This window comes from Geotrypetes seraphini, chromosome 8 (genome assembly GCF_902459505.1).
Source record: "Geotrypetes seraphini chromosome 8, aGeoSer1.1, whole genome shotgun sequence".
Classification (NCBI taxonomy): Eukaryota; Metazoa; Chordata; class Amphibia; order Gymnophiona; family Dermophiidae; genus Geotrypetes; species Geotrypetes seraphini.
The window spans coordinates 65,307,858-65,324,170 of NC_047091.1; the positions used below are offsets into that span (position 1 = coordinate 65,307,858).

General features: G+C 46.7%; 1 protein-coding gene across 1 annotated transcript in view; it reads left to right on the top strand.

The window, feature by feature from the left end:
- The first annotated feature begins 13,732 nt into the window (after window positions 1-13,732).
- SLC29A2 (solute carrier family 29 member 2) overlaps window positions 13,733-16,313 on the top strand; it is a 118,936-nt gene continuing 116,355 nt past the window's right edge. The window contains exon 1 of the mRNA XM_033955645.1: window positions 13,733-13,788. The gene's annotated coding sequence lies outside the window, so the exon portion shown is untranslated. The remainder of the gene's footprint in view (window positions 13,789-16,313) is intronic.

Below are 16,313 nucleotides of genomic sequence, written 5' to 3' on the forward strand. Positions count from 1 at the left end.
TTGTTCAAGGGCAGGCATGGAGACTCCCGCGGAGGGGAGGGCAAATCCTGCTCCTCCAAAAATTATTTGGAATACTGGGACCCCGTTAAAAAGTCCAGGTCCAAAGCCTTCCCCATATCCACCACAAACCTCGAAAATGAGGAGGGCCGCGAGGGAGGGGAAGGAAAGCGAGAGCCCTGCGCCGCCGAGAATGACGATGAAGCCTCGCGTGAGTATCTGGGCTCACGAACCGTGCCAGCCTCCGACCCCCAAGAAGCCGCATCGAGGGACCGCGTAGGGGTCGGAGACCTCCGAAGCCCCGAGGAGCCCCTCGGGGAAGTCCCCGGGGTACGTGGCACCGAGACCTTCCGCCGCCGCGGGGAGGAATCCCTCGACCCCTTCCCTGCAGGTGAACGGAACAGCCTCAGATCGGTCAGGCTGAGCTCCGACACCCCCAGAGCCTCGACCTCCCGGGCCGGCGAGGAGCGACCCCGCCTCCGAGGCGACCCACGAGGGCGCTTGGACTTCCGGGACCGGCGCTTCGCCCGAGGCCGACACGAGGGCGAGGACCCGCGGGAGGTCCCCGACGTGCAATCGGAGGAAGAAATCCGACGAACTCGGCGCACCATGTCCCGAGGTCGGACGCTACGTTCAGGCTGGTCAGTAGCCGAGACCGAGGCTAAGGCCGGGGCCGAGGCAGGAGTAACCACCGGGGCCGAGGACGTCTGTAAGTGGGCCAGGGCGCAGGACAGCTCCGAGGAGATAAGCGCTTGGAGCATGTCCTGGAACACAGGAATGGCCATCATGGACGGCATGTCCGGTGCCGGTGGGTGCTCCATAGAGGGCGACTTCGGCAGGGAGTATTCCCGAGGAGCACCCGACTTCAACATCTGGGGCGGGGCTGAGGACGACCCACCCGCCCCCGTAGAGGAACCCGAGGACGGCTTCTTCGAGGACCCTGGTGCAGAGGAAGGAAGTGGGGACTTACCTGGTGCCGACTTCGGTGCCGAGGACGAAGGCTTTGAGGAGGAAGACATCTGCGGCGAGGTCGAGGGTACCGAGGCCGAGGTCAAGGCCGGGGCCGACGTCGAGGCCTTCCCCGCCGCGGGTTCCACGATGAAGAGCTCCGCCATGCGTGCACGTCAGTGGCGGAGCGCTCTCGGCTGGAAGGTGGAACACCTAGTGCAAGAGTCCGTCGGGTGATCCGCACCCAGGCAGACAAGGCACCACCGGTGGGGATCGGTGATGGAAAGCAACCGATCGCACCGGGTGCACTTCTTAAAGCCCGACAAGGGTCAGGACATGAACAGCAAACAAGGCCGCGAACGAGCGAGGTCCCGCGGCCGCGGCAACCGGGAGCCCCCGGCGCCTGGAAGAAAAGGTTTGTTTTTTTTTTGACGGAAATCACTACGCGATGAAGGGAAAACAATATAACACACAGCGACTAAGAAAAAGAACTCAGCCGCGGTGACAGAAGGCAACTAGCACGGAGCAAAAACACAACAGGGTTTCTGGCTCCGCGGAAAAAACAGAACTGAGGACCACAAGGTGGGGATGCGCCCTCTAGTGGAGGGAGAAGGCATGCACATGCGTGGTGCAGCATAGCAAGCTTGAAACTTCAATCAAGTTTGCTTGAAAAGCTGTCTGCGTTGGGGCTCCGTAGATGACGTCACCCACATGTGAGAATATGCTGCCTGCTTGTCCTGGGATAATAGGTGTTATCCAGGGACAGCAGGCAGATATTCTTGCAACCCTCCCACCTCCCCGAGGTTGGCTTCTTTGCTAGCTATCTGAACTGAAGACCACGAGGAGAGGATGCACCCTCTAGTGGAGCAGGAAAGCACTCATGCGTGGGCAGCACTAGCAAACTTTGAGATCTTTAATCAAGTTTGCTTGAAAAGCTGTCCGTGACGGGGCTCCGTGGATGACGTCACCCACATGTAGAGAATATCTGCCTGCTGTCCCTGGATAACACCTGTTACGGTAAATAACTGTGCTTTTTCAGCAGTTTCCTGAATGAACTCCTATCATCACATTTCCAAATTTGGCCAACATTCTCTCCCTTCCTCCCTTCCACTGCCATATCCAACATTTCTATTTCTTTCCCACTGTCCACCATCTCTCTCTCCCCCTGCCTTGTGACCTGAGTCAAACCTCTCTATCCCCCTTCATGCATCATATCCCCCTTCCTCTCCTCCATTATCATGTGCATTTCACCCTCACCATACGTCTCCCTTCCCTCCCCATGCCAGTATCTTTCCTTTCTCTCACATCTCCCCCCTGTGTCAGCATCTTTCTTTCCTCTCACCCTCCCTCTGCTTTCCTTCCTTTCACTCCTCCCCTTCCTTTGTGCCAGCATCTTTCCTTCCTCCTCTCCCCTCTTCCTAAGTAAGACTTGCTTCAGCGGGTTGCATCTTCAGAAGCGATTCCCACACGCTGCCAGCCGCTAACTCGGAAGTCTCTCCTCTGCCGCAGAGAAGCTTCCAGGTTAGCGGCAGGCAGCATATGAGAATCATTGTCAATACCATGACCTGTTGAAGCTGAAACTGTCATTGAAGGAGATTCTGCACAGGAAAAGGGGAATTCTGCACAACTGTGCAGTCATGCAGAATTCCGCCAAGAATAATAATCTAATATAAAATATTGGTGTGTTTATTTGTAGTTTATTTTGTATAATTTTATTGGCATGAAAATCTACCATGTCCCTATTATAATATCTACAAGAGAAATAAAACTTACTTTAAAAGGCATAGATTGAAGTGAATATGAGGGGAAGCCACCCCACACACAAACATATGTTGCAGGTGCTAATGTAGAATTGGTTTTCCTATCCCCGCTACCTCTATTTGAGATATTAAGTCACACACATTAAAGTGTAAGACATAGGCAGTTGGAGGATGTCACATGCTTACACACATCCTGGAGCTGAAGGGAGAAACTGAAGAATGCAGAGAGAGAGAGAAAAAGGTGTCAGGGCTGAGAGCCACAGAAACAAAAGCAAAGAAGACTTGAAACTGAAAAGTTGATCTCACTGGAGCTGAGAGGCAGTAGAGCAAGACCCAGGCAGCTGATTTAGGGTGGGCCTGAGACCAAAGTGGGTGGGCCAAAGATGTACTGTCTACCTCTTCCCTCCCCCCACTAAAGCAAATCCAAATTTAATTTCTGTCTCCTCGCACTCCCTTAAAGTAAATTATATTTGAACCATTGGATGAATTAAAGGATTTTTTATAACAGCTTTTGTTCACCAGTCCTTTTAAGACAGGGGTGTCTAATGTCGGTCCTCGAGGGCCGCAATCTAGTCGGGTTTTCAGGATTTCCCCAATGAATATGCATGAGATCTATTAGCATACAATGAAAGCAGTGCATGCAAATAGATCTCATGAATATTCATTGGGGAAATCTTGAAAACCCGACTGGACTGCGGCCCTCGAGGACCGACATTGGACACCCCTGTTTTAGGACAATTCCACTCCTTATTTTGTCTATTTGTGTTTGTGGTTTTGTTTCCCCTGTTTTTTTTTTTTTTTTTGCAGCAGGTACAATTCAACATGAAACTTACAATTTTGTTAACAGCATAACAGTGGTAAAAAAAGATCACATATAAACAAATACAATGAATGAGGTAAACTCAAAATCAGCAAATTGAAGCTTAATAATAGAACTATCATGAAACAGTTAAAAAATATAACCCCCTCCCCCTTTTTACAAAACCGCAATAGCGGTTTTTAGCGCAGACCAGCATGCTGAATGCTCCATGCTGCTCCCGATGCTCATAGAGTTCTTATGAGATTCGGGAGCAGTACAGAGCATTCAGCGTGCCAACCTGCACTAAAAACCGCTGAAAGGGGGAGGGGGGGATAGTTATAACAGCACTGAAATTCAAATAAGAGAGAATAATACAATGTCAATATAATACTTACAAAACAACTAATAAGTACAAATCAGAAATTTAAATAACATAGATATGGCGCTAATGCTTTATCTGCAGTACAGCTTATCCTATAACTGAGGGATCAAGTACAATTATTAGATAGGGACAAGTTGAGTGGTACAGAAATCGTTGGGATAAACAGATGGAAGGCTAAACTCAAGGAAAGTTGATTATATAGTTAAACAAGAAATAAGGAACTTATTTAGTTACAGTGTGTGTAGCAAGCTAGCCCTGGTGTAGGATGAGTGTATAGTCAATCATCCTATGTGTTAAAGGCTTGGATGAAGAGCCATGCTTTCAGCTGCTTCCTGAAGTAGAGGTAGTCTGGGGTTAGACGTAGCCCTTCTGGGAGTACATTCCAGAGAGTGGGGGCTACTCCTGAGAAAGCTCGCTGGCGGGTATCACATCATACAATTTCTTCTGATGAGGGTACAAACCTCAGAGGTCTCAAAGAGGTTAACTCAGGGGTAGGGAACTCCGGTCCTCGAGAGCCGTATTCCAGTCGGGTTTTCAGGATTTCCCCAATGAATATGTATTGAAAGCAGTGCATTCAAATAGATCTCATGCATATTCATTGGGGAAATCCTGAATACCCAACTGGAATACGGCTCTCGAGGACCGGAGTTCCCTACCCCTGTAAAGTATTCTGGCCTACTTTGTCTGAGGATCTTGAAAATCAAAGAGTTTTTAATTTAGCCTTGAAAGTTACTGGTAGCCAGTGTAGTTTTTGCAGGAAGGGTGTAATGTGGTGTCACCACTTGCAGCCTTCTTAATTAGTTAGAGTTGATGCAACTCTTATAGTCGTCTAGTCATGATGTTATTGTGGCATGGACCACTATGGTCAGACTTGCCTTTTTAATATATGGAGAGAGATTTTGTAGCTGCTGTAGATGATAGAGACAATTTTTAAAGGTTTTTGAATTTGCGGGATCAGAGTGAGCGATGAGACTAGCAGCATCCTATTATTTTAGGGGGAGTTCATACTTCCCAGCAGATATTTTGAAGTCAGGTATTTGTCCCCTTGTGTTAGGAATCCATAGAATCTCTGTTTTGCATGAGTTCAGGCAGTTTGTTGTTGTTTGACAATTCCTGAGATACAATTAAACAGGCCAATTTACGCAAAGGTGTGGGTAGACCTGGTTCAATGGGTATGAGTGGTTGCATATTATCGGCCTACATAGAATTTTGTGCCTATTGACCAAAGCAGCTCAGTCAGAGACTTGAGAACATAAGTAGTGCCTCTGCTGGGTCAGACCAGAGGTCCATCTCGCCCAGCAGTCTGCTCACGTGGCAGCCCATCAGGTCCAGGATATGTATAGTAATCCTCTATCTATACCCTTCTATCCCCTTTTCCTTCAGGAAATTATCTAATCCCTTCTTGAACCTCAAAACCGTACTCTGTCCTATCACACCCTCTGGAAGTGCATTCCAAGTGTCCACCACCCTTTGGGTGAAGAAGAACTTCCCAGCATTGGTTTTGAATCTGTCTCCTCTTAATTTTTCCGAATGCCCTCTCATTCTTTTAGTTTTCGAACATTTGAAGAATATGTCCCTCTCCACTTTCTCCATGCCCTTCATGATCTTGTAAGTCTCTATCATGTCCCCTCTAAGTCTCCGTTTCTCCAGGGAAAAGAGCCCCAGTTTCTCTAATCTTTCAGCATAAGAAAGGTTTTCCATACCTTTTATCAATCATATCGCTCTTTTCTGAACCCTCTCGAGTATCGCCTTATCCTTCTTAAGGTACGGTGACCAATATTGGGCGCAGTACTCCAGATGCGGACGCACCATCGCCCGATACAACGGCAGGATAACTTCTTTCGTTCTGGTTGTAATACCTTTCTTGATAGTACCCAGCATTCTATTCGCCTTAGAGGCCGCTGCGCACTGTGCCGATGGCTTCATTCTGTTGTCCACTATTACCCTCAAGTCCTTTTCTTGGGTACTTTCACCCATTACCAGCCCTCCCATCGTATAGCTGTACTTCGGGTTTCTGTTTCCTACATGCAAGACTTTACATTTCTCTACATTAAACTTCATCTGCCATCTCGTCGCCCATTCCTAGTTTGTTCAGGTCCCTTTCTAAATCTTCGCAGTGCTCTTTAGTCCTAACTCCATAAATAGTTTGATGTCATCTGCGTATTTTATTACTTCGCACTTCGTCCCTGTTTCTAGATCATTTATAAATACATTGAACAGCAGCGGTCCGAGTACCGACCCCTGCGGAACACCACTAGTGACCCTCCTCCAGTCCGAGTAGTGACCCTTCACTCCTACCCTTTGCTTTCTACCTGCCAACCAATTTTTAATCCATCTATGTACGTCTTCTTCCACCTCATGGTTCTTCAGTTTCCGTAGTAGGCGTTCATGAGGTACCTTGTCAAAGGCTTTCTGGAAATCTAAGTATACGATGTCTATGGGGTCCCCTTTGTCCATCTGTTTGTTAATTCCTTCGAAGAAGTGCAATAAGTTCGTTAGGCACGATCTTCCCTTGCAGAAGCCATGTTGGCTTGTTTTCATCAGTTTATTCCTTTCTAGATGCTCGTAGATGCTGTCTTTTATCAGCGCTTCTGCCATCTTCCCTGGAACCGAAGTCAAACTTACAGGTCTGTAGTTCCTCGGGTCACCTCTCAATCCTTTTTTAAAGATGGGCGTAACATTAGCTATCTTCCAATCCTCCGGGATCAAGCCTGTTTTCAGGGATAGATTACAAACCTGCTGTAGTGGTTCTGCTATTTCCTCCTTTAGTTCTTTCAATACCCTAGGGTGGATTCCGTCCGGTCCTGGAGATTTGTCAGTTTTTAATCTTTTCTGCTTGATCAACTTTGAAGATTTTTTCAGGCTCCGGCACATTGGATGTGTCCTCTTTTGTAGATACTGACAAAAAAAACATGTTTAGTTTATCTGCCACTTCTTTTCCCTCCTTCACCACTCCTTTCCTATCTCTGTCATCCAGCGGTCCCACCTCCTCCCTTGCCGGCTGCTTTCCTGGCTAGCCTCTCTTCATATTCTCTTTTTGCCCTTCTAACCACGAGGTGACATTCTTTTTGATGCTTCCTGTGCTCTTTCCAGTTCTCCCCGGTTTTAACCTTTTTCCATTTCCGGAATGAATGTTTCTTGTCTCCTATCGCTTTCTTCACTTCTTTAGTTATCCATGCCAAGTCTTTTGTTCGGCTCTTTTTTCACCTTTTTCTAAATCTGGGAATATACAAATTTTGTGCCTCACTCACTGTGTCCTTGAATAAAGACCAGACTTGCACTACAGTCTGCGACTGGAGACAGTATAAACTCCTGTGGTACCCACAGTTCAGCGCCCAAGGTAATGATATGCTGTTGTTGAACAGAACGGATTGTTGTGCCTGATAAATGTTATGTTTATTTGTATTTATATACCGCTCTTCAATTATAACATCAGTGCGGTGTACATCAATTTAAAAATAAAAAAAACACCAAATAATCATGATACAAAGATAAGAAGAAAAATAATAAATAAATAAATAAAGTAAATCATTTAATTGCTGTATGAACCGTAAATACTGGGCCACAGATACCTTTTTCCCCCAGTCTTGTAAGCATGATATTATGTTTCTTCCTAAATTTCTACCTATTCCTCTCCACTTTTTACCATTCAAATACTGACAAATGTTCTACTCTTTACAACTTTAGTAATGACAAATGTTCTTCCATTGTAACCCCCCTTTCATAAATCTTTTGTAATCCGCCTTGAACCGCAAGGTAATGGCGGAATAGAAATCTCTAATGTAATGTAATGTAATGATCCACATTGTTGAAGGCTGCTGAGAAATCCATTAACACTAGTATTGAGGCAGAACCCCCTTCCAGGAAAGGAATGTTGGAGACTGGTTCGTAGTTTTCAAGCTTGTCCTTATCAAAGGAGTTATTTTTCTGTAGGGGGGCGCACCACAGCTCTTTTTAGTATCGTTGGACAGCTACTCTTCCACAAGCAAGGAGTTACCAATTTTGGGCCCACTTTTACTAAGCCACAGTACAGGTTTCTACTGCGGCTCAGAACATTAAATGTTACTATAGGCAGTCCCTGGGTTAAGAATGAGTTCCTTTTTAAAACCGCTCTTAATCTAATCTAATCTAATCCTTAGGTTTGTATACTGCATCATCTCCACGTTCGTAGAGCTCGACACGGTTTACAGTAGGAGAAATAGGAAGGAACTACAACAGAGGTAGAAGTGTGAAGAAATTTAGAGGACTTGGGATGCCAAGATATAAGAGTTTCCTTGATTCCTAAGTTGGAGGGAGACTTACATTTTTTGAGAAAAGCCAGGTTTTCAGATGTTTGCGGAAAACTTGGAGAGAGCTCAAGTTCCGAAGAGGGGAGGTAAGGTTGTTCCAGAGCTCAGTGATTTTGAAGTGGAGGGAGGTCCCTAGCTTTCCTGTGTGGGAAATGCCTTTTAGCGAGGGGAAGGATAGTTTTAATTTGTGGGAGGATCTGGTGGTATTAGGGTTTGAGGAATTCCAAGAAAGAGGGATAAAGGGAGGGAGGATACCATATAGGATTTTGAAAGTTAAACAGGCGCATTTATAGTGGACCCTGGCGATTATCGGAAGCCAGTGGAGCTTGGCCAGGAGCGGGGAGACATGGTCAAATTTACTTTTAGCGAAGATGAGCTTGGCCGCGGCATTCTGAATCCGTTGGAGTCTGTGGAGGTTTTTCTTAGTTAGGCTTAAGTAGATAGAGTTGCAATAGTCCAATCTGGAGAGGATGATGGATTGGACAAGGAGGGTAAAATGTTTTTGATGGAAGCAGGATCTAACTTTCCTCAGCATGTGAAGGCTGAAAAAGCATTTTTTTTACCAAGGATTGGAGGTGGTCATTGAAGGACAATGTGGAATCAATGATGATGCCCAAGACCTTGCTCGAGAACTCAAGCTGCAGAGAGGAGCCAGAGGGTAGTGGGATGGAAGTGGGTAGGTGATCTAGTTTTGGACCGAGCCAAAGAAGTCTTCTTTTGGACTCATTCAATTTCATTTGCACAGTGTGGGCCCAGGATTGTAGGTTCATTATACAAGAGGATATGTTCTTAGACAGGTCGGTGAGGTTCGAATCGGTCTCGAGGAGGACGAGGATGTCGTCTGCATAAGTGTAAATTGTTTCTAGGGGAGATAGGTGGAGGAGTTTTAGGGAGGACATATAGATGTTGAAAAGGATAGGGGATAGTGGAGAGCCTTGCGGGACTCCACAATTCGGTTTCCAGGGGGAGGATGAGGTGCCATTCATGTTAACAATGTAGGAACAAGAGCGGAGGAATTTAGAGAACCAACCTAGGACTGTGGAGTTGATATCTATCTCAGAGAGTTGGTAAACAAGAATATCATGGTGAACAACATCGAAAGCAGCGGAAAGGTCAAATTGTAGGAGGACGGCAAACTTGTTTCAAGAGAGAAGTTGTTGAACCCTTGAAATCAGGGAAGACAGTAGGGATTCGGTGCTGAAGTTAGGACGAAAGCCATATTGATAGGGTAAAAGAATAGAGAATCTCTCTAAGTATGATGAGAGTTGGGAAGAAATGATGGACTAGCATCTTGGTTAGGAGAGGGATATTTGCAATTGGGCGATAGCTGGATGGTATGGAAGGGTCAAGGTCAGATTTTTTCAGTAGTGGGGTCAAGGCGATATGACCCATTTCTGGGGAGAAATGGCCCGACTGAAGGGCGGAGTTTATGAGAATGGTGATAGAAGAAATAGCCTGAGCGGGAATATAGGTAGGAGGGGAATGGGTCCAAGGAGCAATTACAGGATTTCAGTTTGAGGCAGAGATTGAGGACCAGGGATTCAGATACGCGCTCAAAAATGGTCCAGGATCTGTCAGCTGGGATAGGGTTGGAGACCATTAGGGTGGGAGTGGAATCGGTGGGCACTAGAGAGTTGTAAGAGACTGAAGGAGGGAAAGAGCATCTCAAGGAAGAAACCTTATCGTTGAAGAATTTTGCTAGAACATCGGCTGAGGGAGAGGAGGGGAGCAAGGTGGGGTCTCTTTTGGAGGTTAGGGAGTGCCAGATGTTGAATAGAGTACTGCTTTGATTGTTGGACCTGGAGATTTTGTCACCATAGAAGTTCTTTCTTGCTTTTTTTAGTGCTGTATTGTACAGCTTGATATTGACTCTCCAGGACTGTCTGTCTATAGGACATTTTGATTTTTTCCATATGTGCTCCAGAGCTCGACGTTTCTGTTTTAGCTCTCTGTGATATGGGAGGAACTAAGGGGCCTTGCGGGGATAGGAGATGGATTTATTGGAAAGGGGGGCGAGGGAAAGATAGGTGGATTTGGAGAGAGCGACCCAGTTATGCCAATTAGTACCTGAATCTGCAGGCTTAGGGGCAGAGGAGAATAGATTGAGAAATTTAGACCAGAACAGGTCGCTTGTGATTTTTTTGCGGAAGGTAATGGGGTTAGAAGTACGGGGTGGAGTCCCAAGGTGCGACATAAAGATGGGGAGACAGAAAGCCCCTAGGAAGTGGTCAGACCAGGGAACATGTTCCCAGCGAGTGTCGTCAATTGACGTCTTGTGAGCGGTAAGGTCGAGGAAGCTAATGAGGTCTAGTGTGTGCCCCTTTTCGTGGGTTGGGGATGGTGCAGGGGGGGTGAGGCCAAGGGAGGTGAGGAAGCTAATAAGTTCAATCGTATCCTTGCTGGTGATGTCGTCTAGGTGGAGATTGATGTCTCCGATGATCAATAATCTTTGGAACTTGAGGAAGGCGTTTGTTATAGTCTCAAGGACGAGTTCGGAGGAGTTGTTAGGGGTAGGTGGGCGGTATAGGAGCAGGATGCCCAGTGGGTGAGGGTGAAGTTCATCGTTGACGGAAGCAAGCATGTATTCTAGTGAGGTGTGGCAGCCCTTTTTGAGGAGCTGAACATCGAAAAAGGATTTGTAGAGAATTGCCAGGCCACCTCCTTTACGGTTAGATCTAGGTGAAAAGAGACCTTGGTAGCCATGGGAGCAGAGTTCATTTTGTGTAAATAGGTCATCTTTTTTAATCCATGATTCCGTGATGCATAGGAAACTAGGGTCAGAATCTTCAAGTAGGTCCTTCAGAATTTGAATCTTGTTGCAAGCGGATCTTGTGTTGCAATAAAGCATTGGGACTGGGGTGAGCGAGTCAGAGGCAAGGTTGGGGAGATTGGCAGGGGAAACAGACTTAAGTTGAATTTGTATGTAACTCGGATCATGTGAGAATCTGTGTGCATTTATGTTCTCCTGTACAGTACAAAGTGTATAAAACATTAAAGAAACAGTATTCAAAATAAAGTACTGTAGTTTAAGTAGAAAGAAAAGATAGGTTTACACTTATGCACTTGTTTCTCTTCACAAAGCTGTGGGCAGCATTTCCTACATGTTGCCTGCGGCTGACCCAGAAGCCTTCCCTCTGAGCATAGAGTAATGGAAAACTTTCTTTTTCCCTCCCAAAGTCTGATCTTAATTTTCTTCCCACCTCCTTGAGGCCCCTCTTGAATCCCTTTCCAGCCATCCCACTGTTCCCTCTCCACCACTACATCCAAAATTTCTCCCTCTCATCTCTCTCTTCCCCATGCATCTCTACCTCACTCCTCTCCCATCACCATGCCCAATTCTCCTCTTTCTCCATTTCCTCATATGCACAAAGCCACAGGCAATAACTCCTACATGTGGCCCGTGGCTGATCTGGCTAACGTCAGAGGGAAGGCTTCTGGGTCAGCCACGGACTGCATGTAGGAGCCGCTCCCACGACTTTGTGAAGAGAAACAAGTGCAGCTGGAAGGAAGGAGAAGGAGGGAGCCAGCCAGAATGGGTAAACACACATGGGAGGGAGGCATGAACTTGGGACACAAAAAGAAAGAAGGAAGAGGGGCACGTTGGGACGCGGAAGGAAGAAGCAGGACCCCCGTTCGTAACTATGAGTCAGACCTAAGTCGGACATTTGTCAGCTGGAGACAGTTTTACATATACAGGCTTTCTCTCACCTACATAAAAATTACCATCAGGGTGATTCACCAGCCCTTTCCTCCTACTGGTCATAAAGAAAGTGTTCTAGTTCAAGGGTCCCATTACCATACTTTTTTGAAAAGGAGGTAGGGGGAATTCCTAGATAGCATTCTTATTACCAGCAGTAAGACAGAGACAGGGAAACCCCCTACAAGCAGGGTTTTTTTTAAAAAAATGAAAAGAGCATGGGAGCAGCCAAGGAGGCGTGGGAGTGGATTGTTTTATGCATATTACGTTGTAGTAGAAGGAATGGAAGGGCTCTAGTCGCCAAGGGGATTGAGCTTTACAAATATTATGATGGATGTAATTGGGAGGGGGCCATGACCCTAATTGCCCAGGGGCCCAGATTACCATCAGTCTGTCCCTGCAAAGTAGAAGCAATTAAAGGAGAAACTAATGGATAATTTTACTAAACTGTGGTAAGCATGTTTAGTGGTAAGCATGCTTAGTACTTCAGGACATGTCCAGGTGTCCCACAGTAGTTATGGGATAGACACAAGCTTCATATACAGTACACCTAAAAAAAATGATTTTTTTTTTTGGCGTGTTTAGAGGCAGAAAGTAGGCATGCCCTTCAGTAATCAGTTAGTGCAACAGTGGTATAGTAAGGGGGGATGGACCGCCCTGGGCGCTGTCTCAGTGGGGGTGCGGGCACCTCTCCAGCCCCCCCATGCTACACTTGTGTCCTCCCTTCCCCACTCCCCATACCTCTTTAAAATCTTTGCCAGTGTAAGCAACTACTCTAGCTTGTTGCTTGCGCAGGCCTGGCTCCCTCTGAAATCACTTCCGGGTTGCGGGGCCAGGAAGTGACATCAGAGGGAAAGCCAGCATGAGTAGCAGATAGAGAAGCTGCTCGCGCTAGTGAAGATATAGAGGTATAGGGGTGGGAAGAGATGGCACGAGTGTCGAGTGGGGGTGTGGAAGAAGCGGGGTGAGGGGGGCTGAGAGGAGGGTGTGTGGGCGTCACCTCCTTGAGTGCCTACTCACCCTTGCTATGCCACTGAGTGCAGATACATCACAGTGCGCTGATGAGCACATGGTTAGTGTGGGAGCCCTTACCAACTAGTAAATACATGGCGATAGGGGCTCATGCGCTAATGACCACACACTAATTTGGAAATTACAGTAGCATGTGGACATTAATTTTTAAAAATGGAAAACGCACTAGTAGTGGACTCAGCATACAGGCAACCCATGCACATTTTTAACCCAACTTAGTAAAAGCCCTAAATTATTCAATTTGATTGTCTTTCTATGCAAATCCAGTGAAGCTGAAACAAAACGGGTGAACTATGTTCCAGATCTACATTTCCCAAGGATTATTCTAGCAGCTGCTTTCTGAGCTTGTTTGCAATAGCTAAGGCAAAATAAAACGTCGACAATTCAAGAGTATGAAGGGAAAAGGGGTTATTTATTTTAATGTGTATGCAAGATTTCTGTCTAGCTGTTTTTCATGTGTATTTATCCCGGGTATCTCATGCCTGCGGTCCAGTCTCCCTAATTCTGACATTCAGTTTGTGTGTATCTATCTCTCCGCGGGTTTCTTAATGTCTTCCCGATCCGCCTTCTCCTTGCTCCATTTTGTCGCATGATATAGATGTCTTATCTTCCCCTTTGATATGGATTGTAAGAGTGCGTGCCTCTGTAAAATGTGTATATTTCCGACACTGAACTGCGGATTTTTGTTACTTTTACACCAAATACACACATAGACTAGGCTCTCTAGGGATAGGATAATGCCCACTAGAAAACTCGAGAGCTCCGCCTTAATGCATATTTATCAATTACATCATAACCGGTAAGGGGGTGGAGCTTGGTTGGCGCGTAAATTCGATTGCGATTTGTACAAAGTTAGCAAGAAAGCAAAAGGTAGGAGAAAACAGGTAAGATCTTACAGTATATCTGTGTGTAAACTTAGAAGATCCCTTGGGGTTATCATGTATCTTAAAAGAGAATTAACTATTTAAGGGTGGTCTTGGAAAAGGCTTTGAATTCTATGGCAAAGAGATCTGCACATGAATAGTTGTTTATTGTTACTTTACATAATAAAGCAAGGAAACTGGATCCGATAAATGCGTATATAATATAATGTATGTTTTCTGGTTCTCTTTAATTTCTGCAGCTTTTGCTAGTTATAAAAAAATGAGACTTGCATTTACAAATGTATAAACCCTTTATTTTCCGGCAATGTTTTGTTTTATGGAGGTACCTGTACTTTTCGCTCGTATATTAAGACTGAGAGCAGATGTGTATGTTATGGCCCCTTCCCCACAGATCTTTTTTTTTTTTTAATGACAACATTGTGAACTTTTTTGGCTCCTTTCCTTTCAGTTTTTTAACTGCCTGACTACAATCGAAGTTCGTAGTCTGACGATGATCTTACCTTCTTTGCTCGAATTTGACTTTCTGGTTTTAAGCAACCAGAATTTTTTAAATGAAATAAATCCGGCGGGAACGGTCACAATGATCTGTTTGTGACGTCATAGGAACCGCCCTGATTATGTCGTGAGGCGGGGGAATCCCCCTCATTTCAGCAAGCAAGTCAAACTTGCCTTTTCTAAACCAGGTTAGGGTTGCCGAGCGGAGGCGGAATAGGAGAAAGAGCTCGAGTTATACAAATGTATTCTCTCTGACATTATTACTTCCCGCTAGCTGACGCAGGATTCATCTAGAGTTGCGCGGGAACAGAAATCCCACCTGTCCCCGCCAAAGTCCCACCTGTCCCCGCGAGGAATCCCTCCGTCCCCAGCATTCCCTGCGAGGAATCCCCTCCCTCCTGCCCATCCTTATAAACTACAGAAATAGTTATTTCATTTAATTATGCTACTGAATTAAAGGCTCTGGTAGAAACCCGTTTACAAAGTATGTATTCTTCCCAATTAATATTTCCAAATTAATAAAGTATTTTTGCTTATTTTTAAATGGGTTTCTACCAGAGCCTCTAATGTTTATAAATTTTTATCAACACAACTAATATACTATTTTATCCTGAAGCAAAAAAAAAAAAAGAATTTTTTTCCTACCTTTGCCTGGTTTCTGCTTTCCTCATGTTCTCATTCAATTCCTTCCATCCACTGTCTCTCTTCTCTCTGCGTCTTCCATTTGCTCTGTTAATGTGCCTCTCCCTTTCTCCCCCCTCCCAAATTGGTCTGGCACCCATCTTCTTCCCTCCGCTCCCCCATAGTCTGGCATCTCTGTCTTCTTCCCTGCCAGCGTCTTCTCCCCACTCTCTCTTCCCCATTTCCTTTCAGCGTCCTTCTCCCCCCCCATCTTACCTATGTCCTGTCAGGCAGCATCCTTCTCCCCCCTCTGCCTTCCACATGTGCTTTCAGTGTCCTTCTCCCCCCTGTCTTCCCCATGTCCTTTCAGCGTCCTTCTCACCCACCCGTCTTCCCCATGTCCTTTCAGCGTCCTCCCCCGCCCGTCTTCCCCATGTCCTTTCAGCGTCCTTCTCCCCTGTCTTCCCATGTCCTTTCAGCTCCTTCTCAACCCCTTTGTCTTCCCCATGTGCTTTCAGCATCTTTCTCCCCCCTCCCGTCTTCCCCATGTCCTTTCAGCGTCCTTCTCCACCCCTTTGTCTTCCCCAGTGCTTTCAGCGGCCTTCTCCACCCCTTTGTCTTCCCCATGTGCTTTCAGCATCCTTCTCCCCCCCTCCCGTCTTCCCCATGTCCTTTCAGCGTCCTTCTCCACCCCTTTGTCTTCCCCAGTGCTTTCAGCGTCCTTCTCCACCCCTTTGTCTTCCCCAGTGCTTTCAGCGGCCTTCTCCGCCCTCAGTTTTACCCATTTCCCTTAAGCGTCTTTTCTTCTCCACTCCACCTTTCCTCCCTTTCTCCCTCCCTGCCCCTTACCTTTGTGGCGCTTCCCCACCCGACCGACAACAAAACAGGCCCGGTCGGACAAACCTCCCTGTCCTGTAGCTGCAAATCTAAATTACCTTCTTACAGCAGCTAGAGTATTGAAGCTGCTATAAGAAGATAATTTAGATTCACGGCTACAGGGCAGGGAGGTTTGTCGGTCGGCTGGGGGAAGCGCCAAAAGGGTAAAGGGACTTGACCGGCTGTGCACACTCCCCCCCATGGCTGCACCCGGGGCTGACCGTCCTCCCCTCTTTGGTACGCCATTGCCTTCTCCCTACCTGCCCTGCCACACACAGCCAACCGGAAGTCTTCCCGATGTCAGTGCTGACGTCGGAGGAAGGGAGGGCTTTGCTTAAGCCCTCCCTCCGACGTCAGCGCTGACATCGGGAAGACTTCCATCTGGCTGTGTGCTGCGGCAGGGCAGGTAAGGAGAAGGAGACTAGCCTCGCGGCTCGAGTGCGATCCAACCCCGCAGGAACCCCGCGATCCTAGGGGGCGTCCCCACAGGATCCCCACGACCCTAGGAGGTGTCCCCATGGGATCCCCGTCAT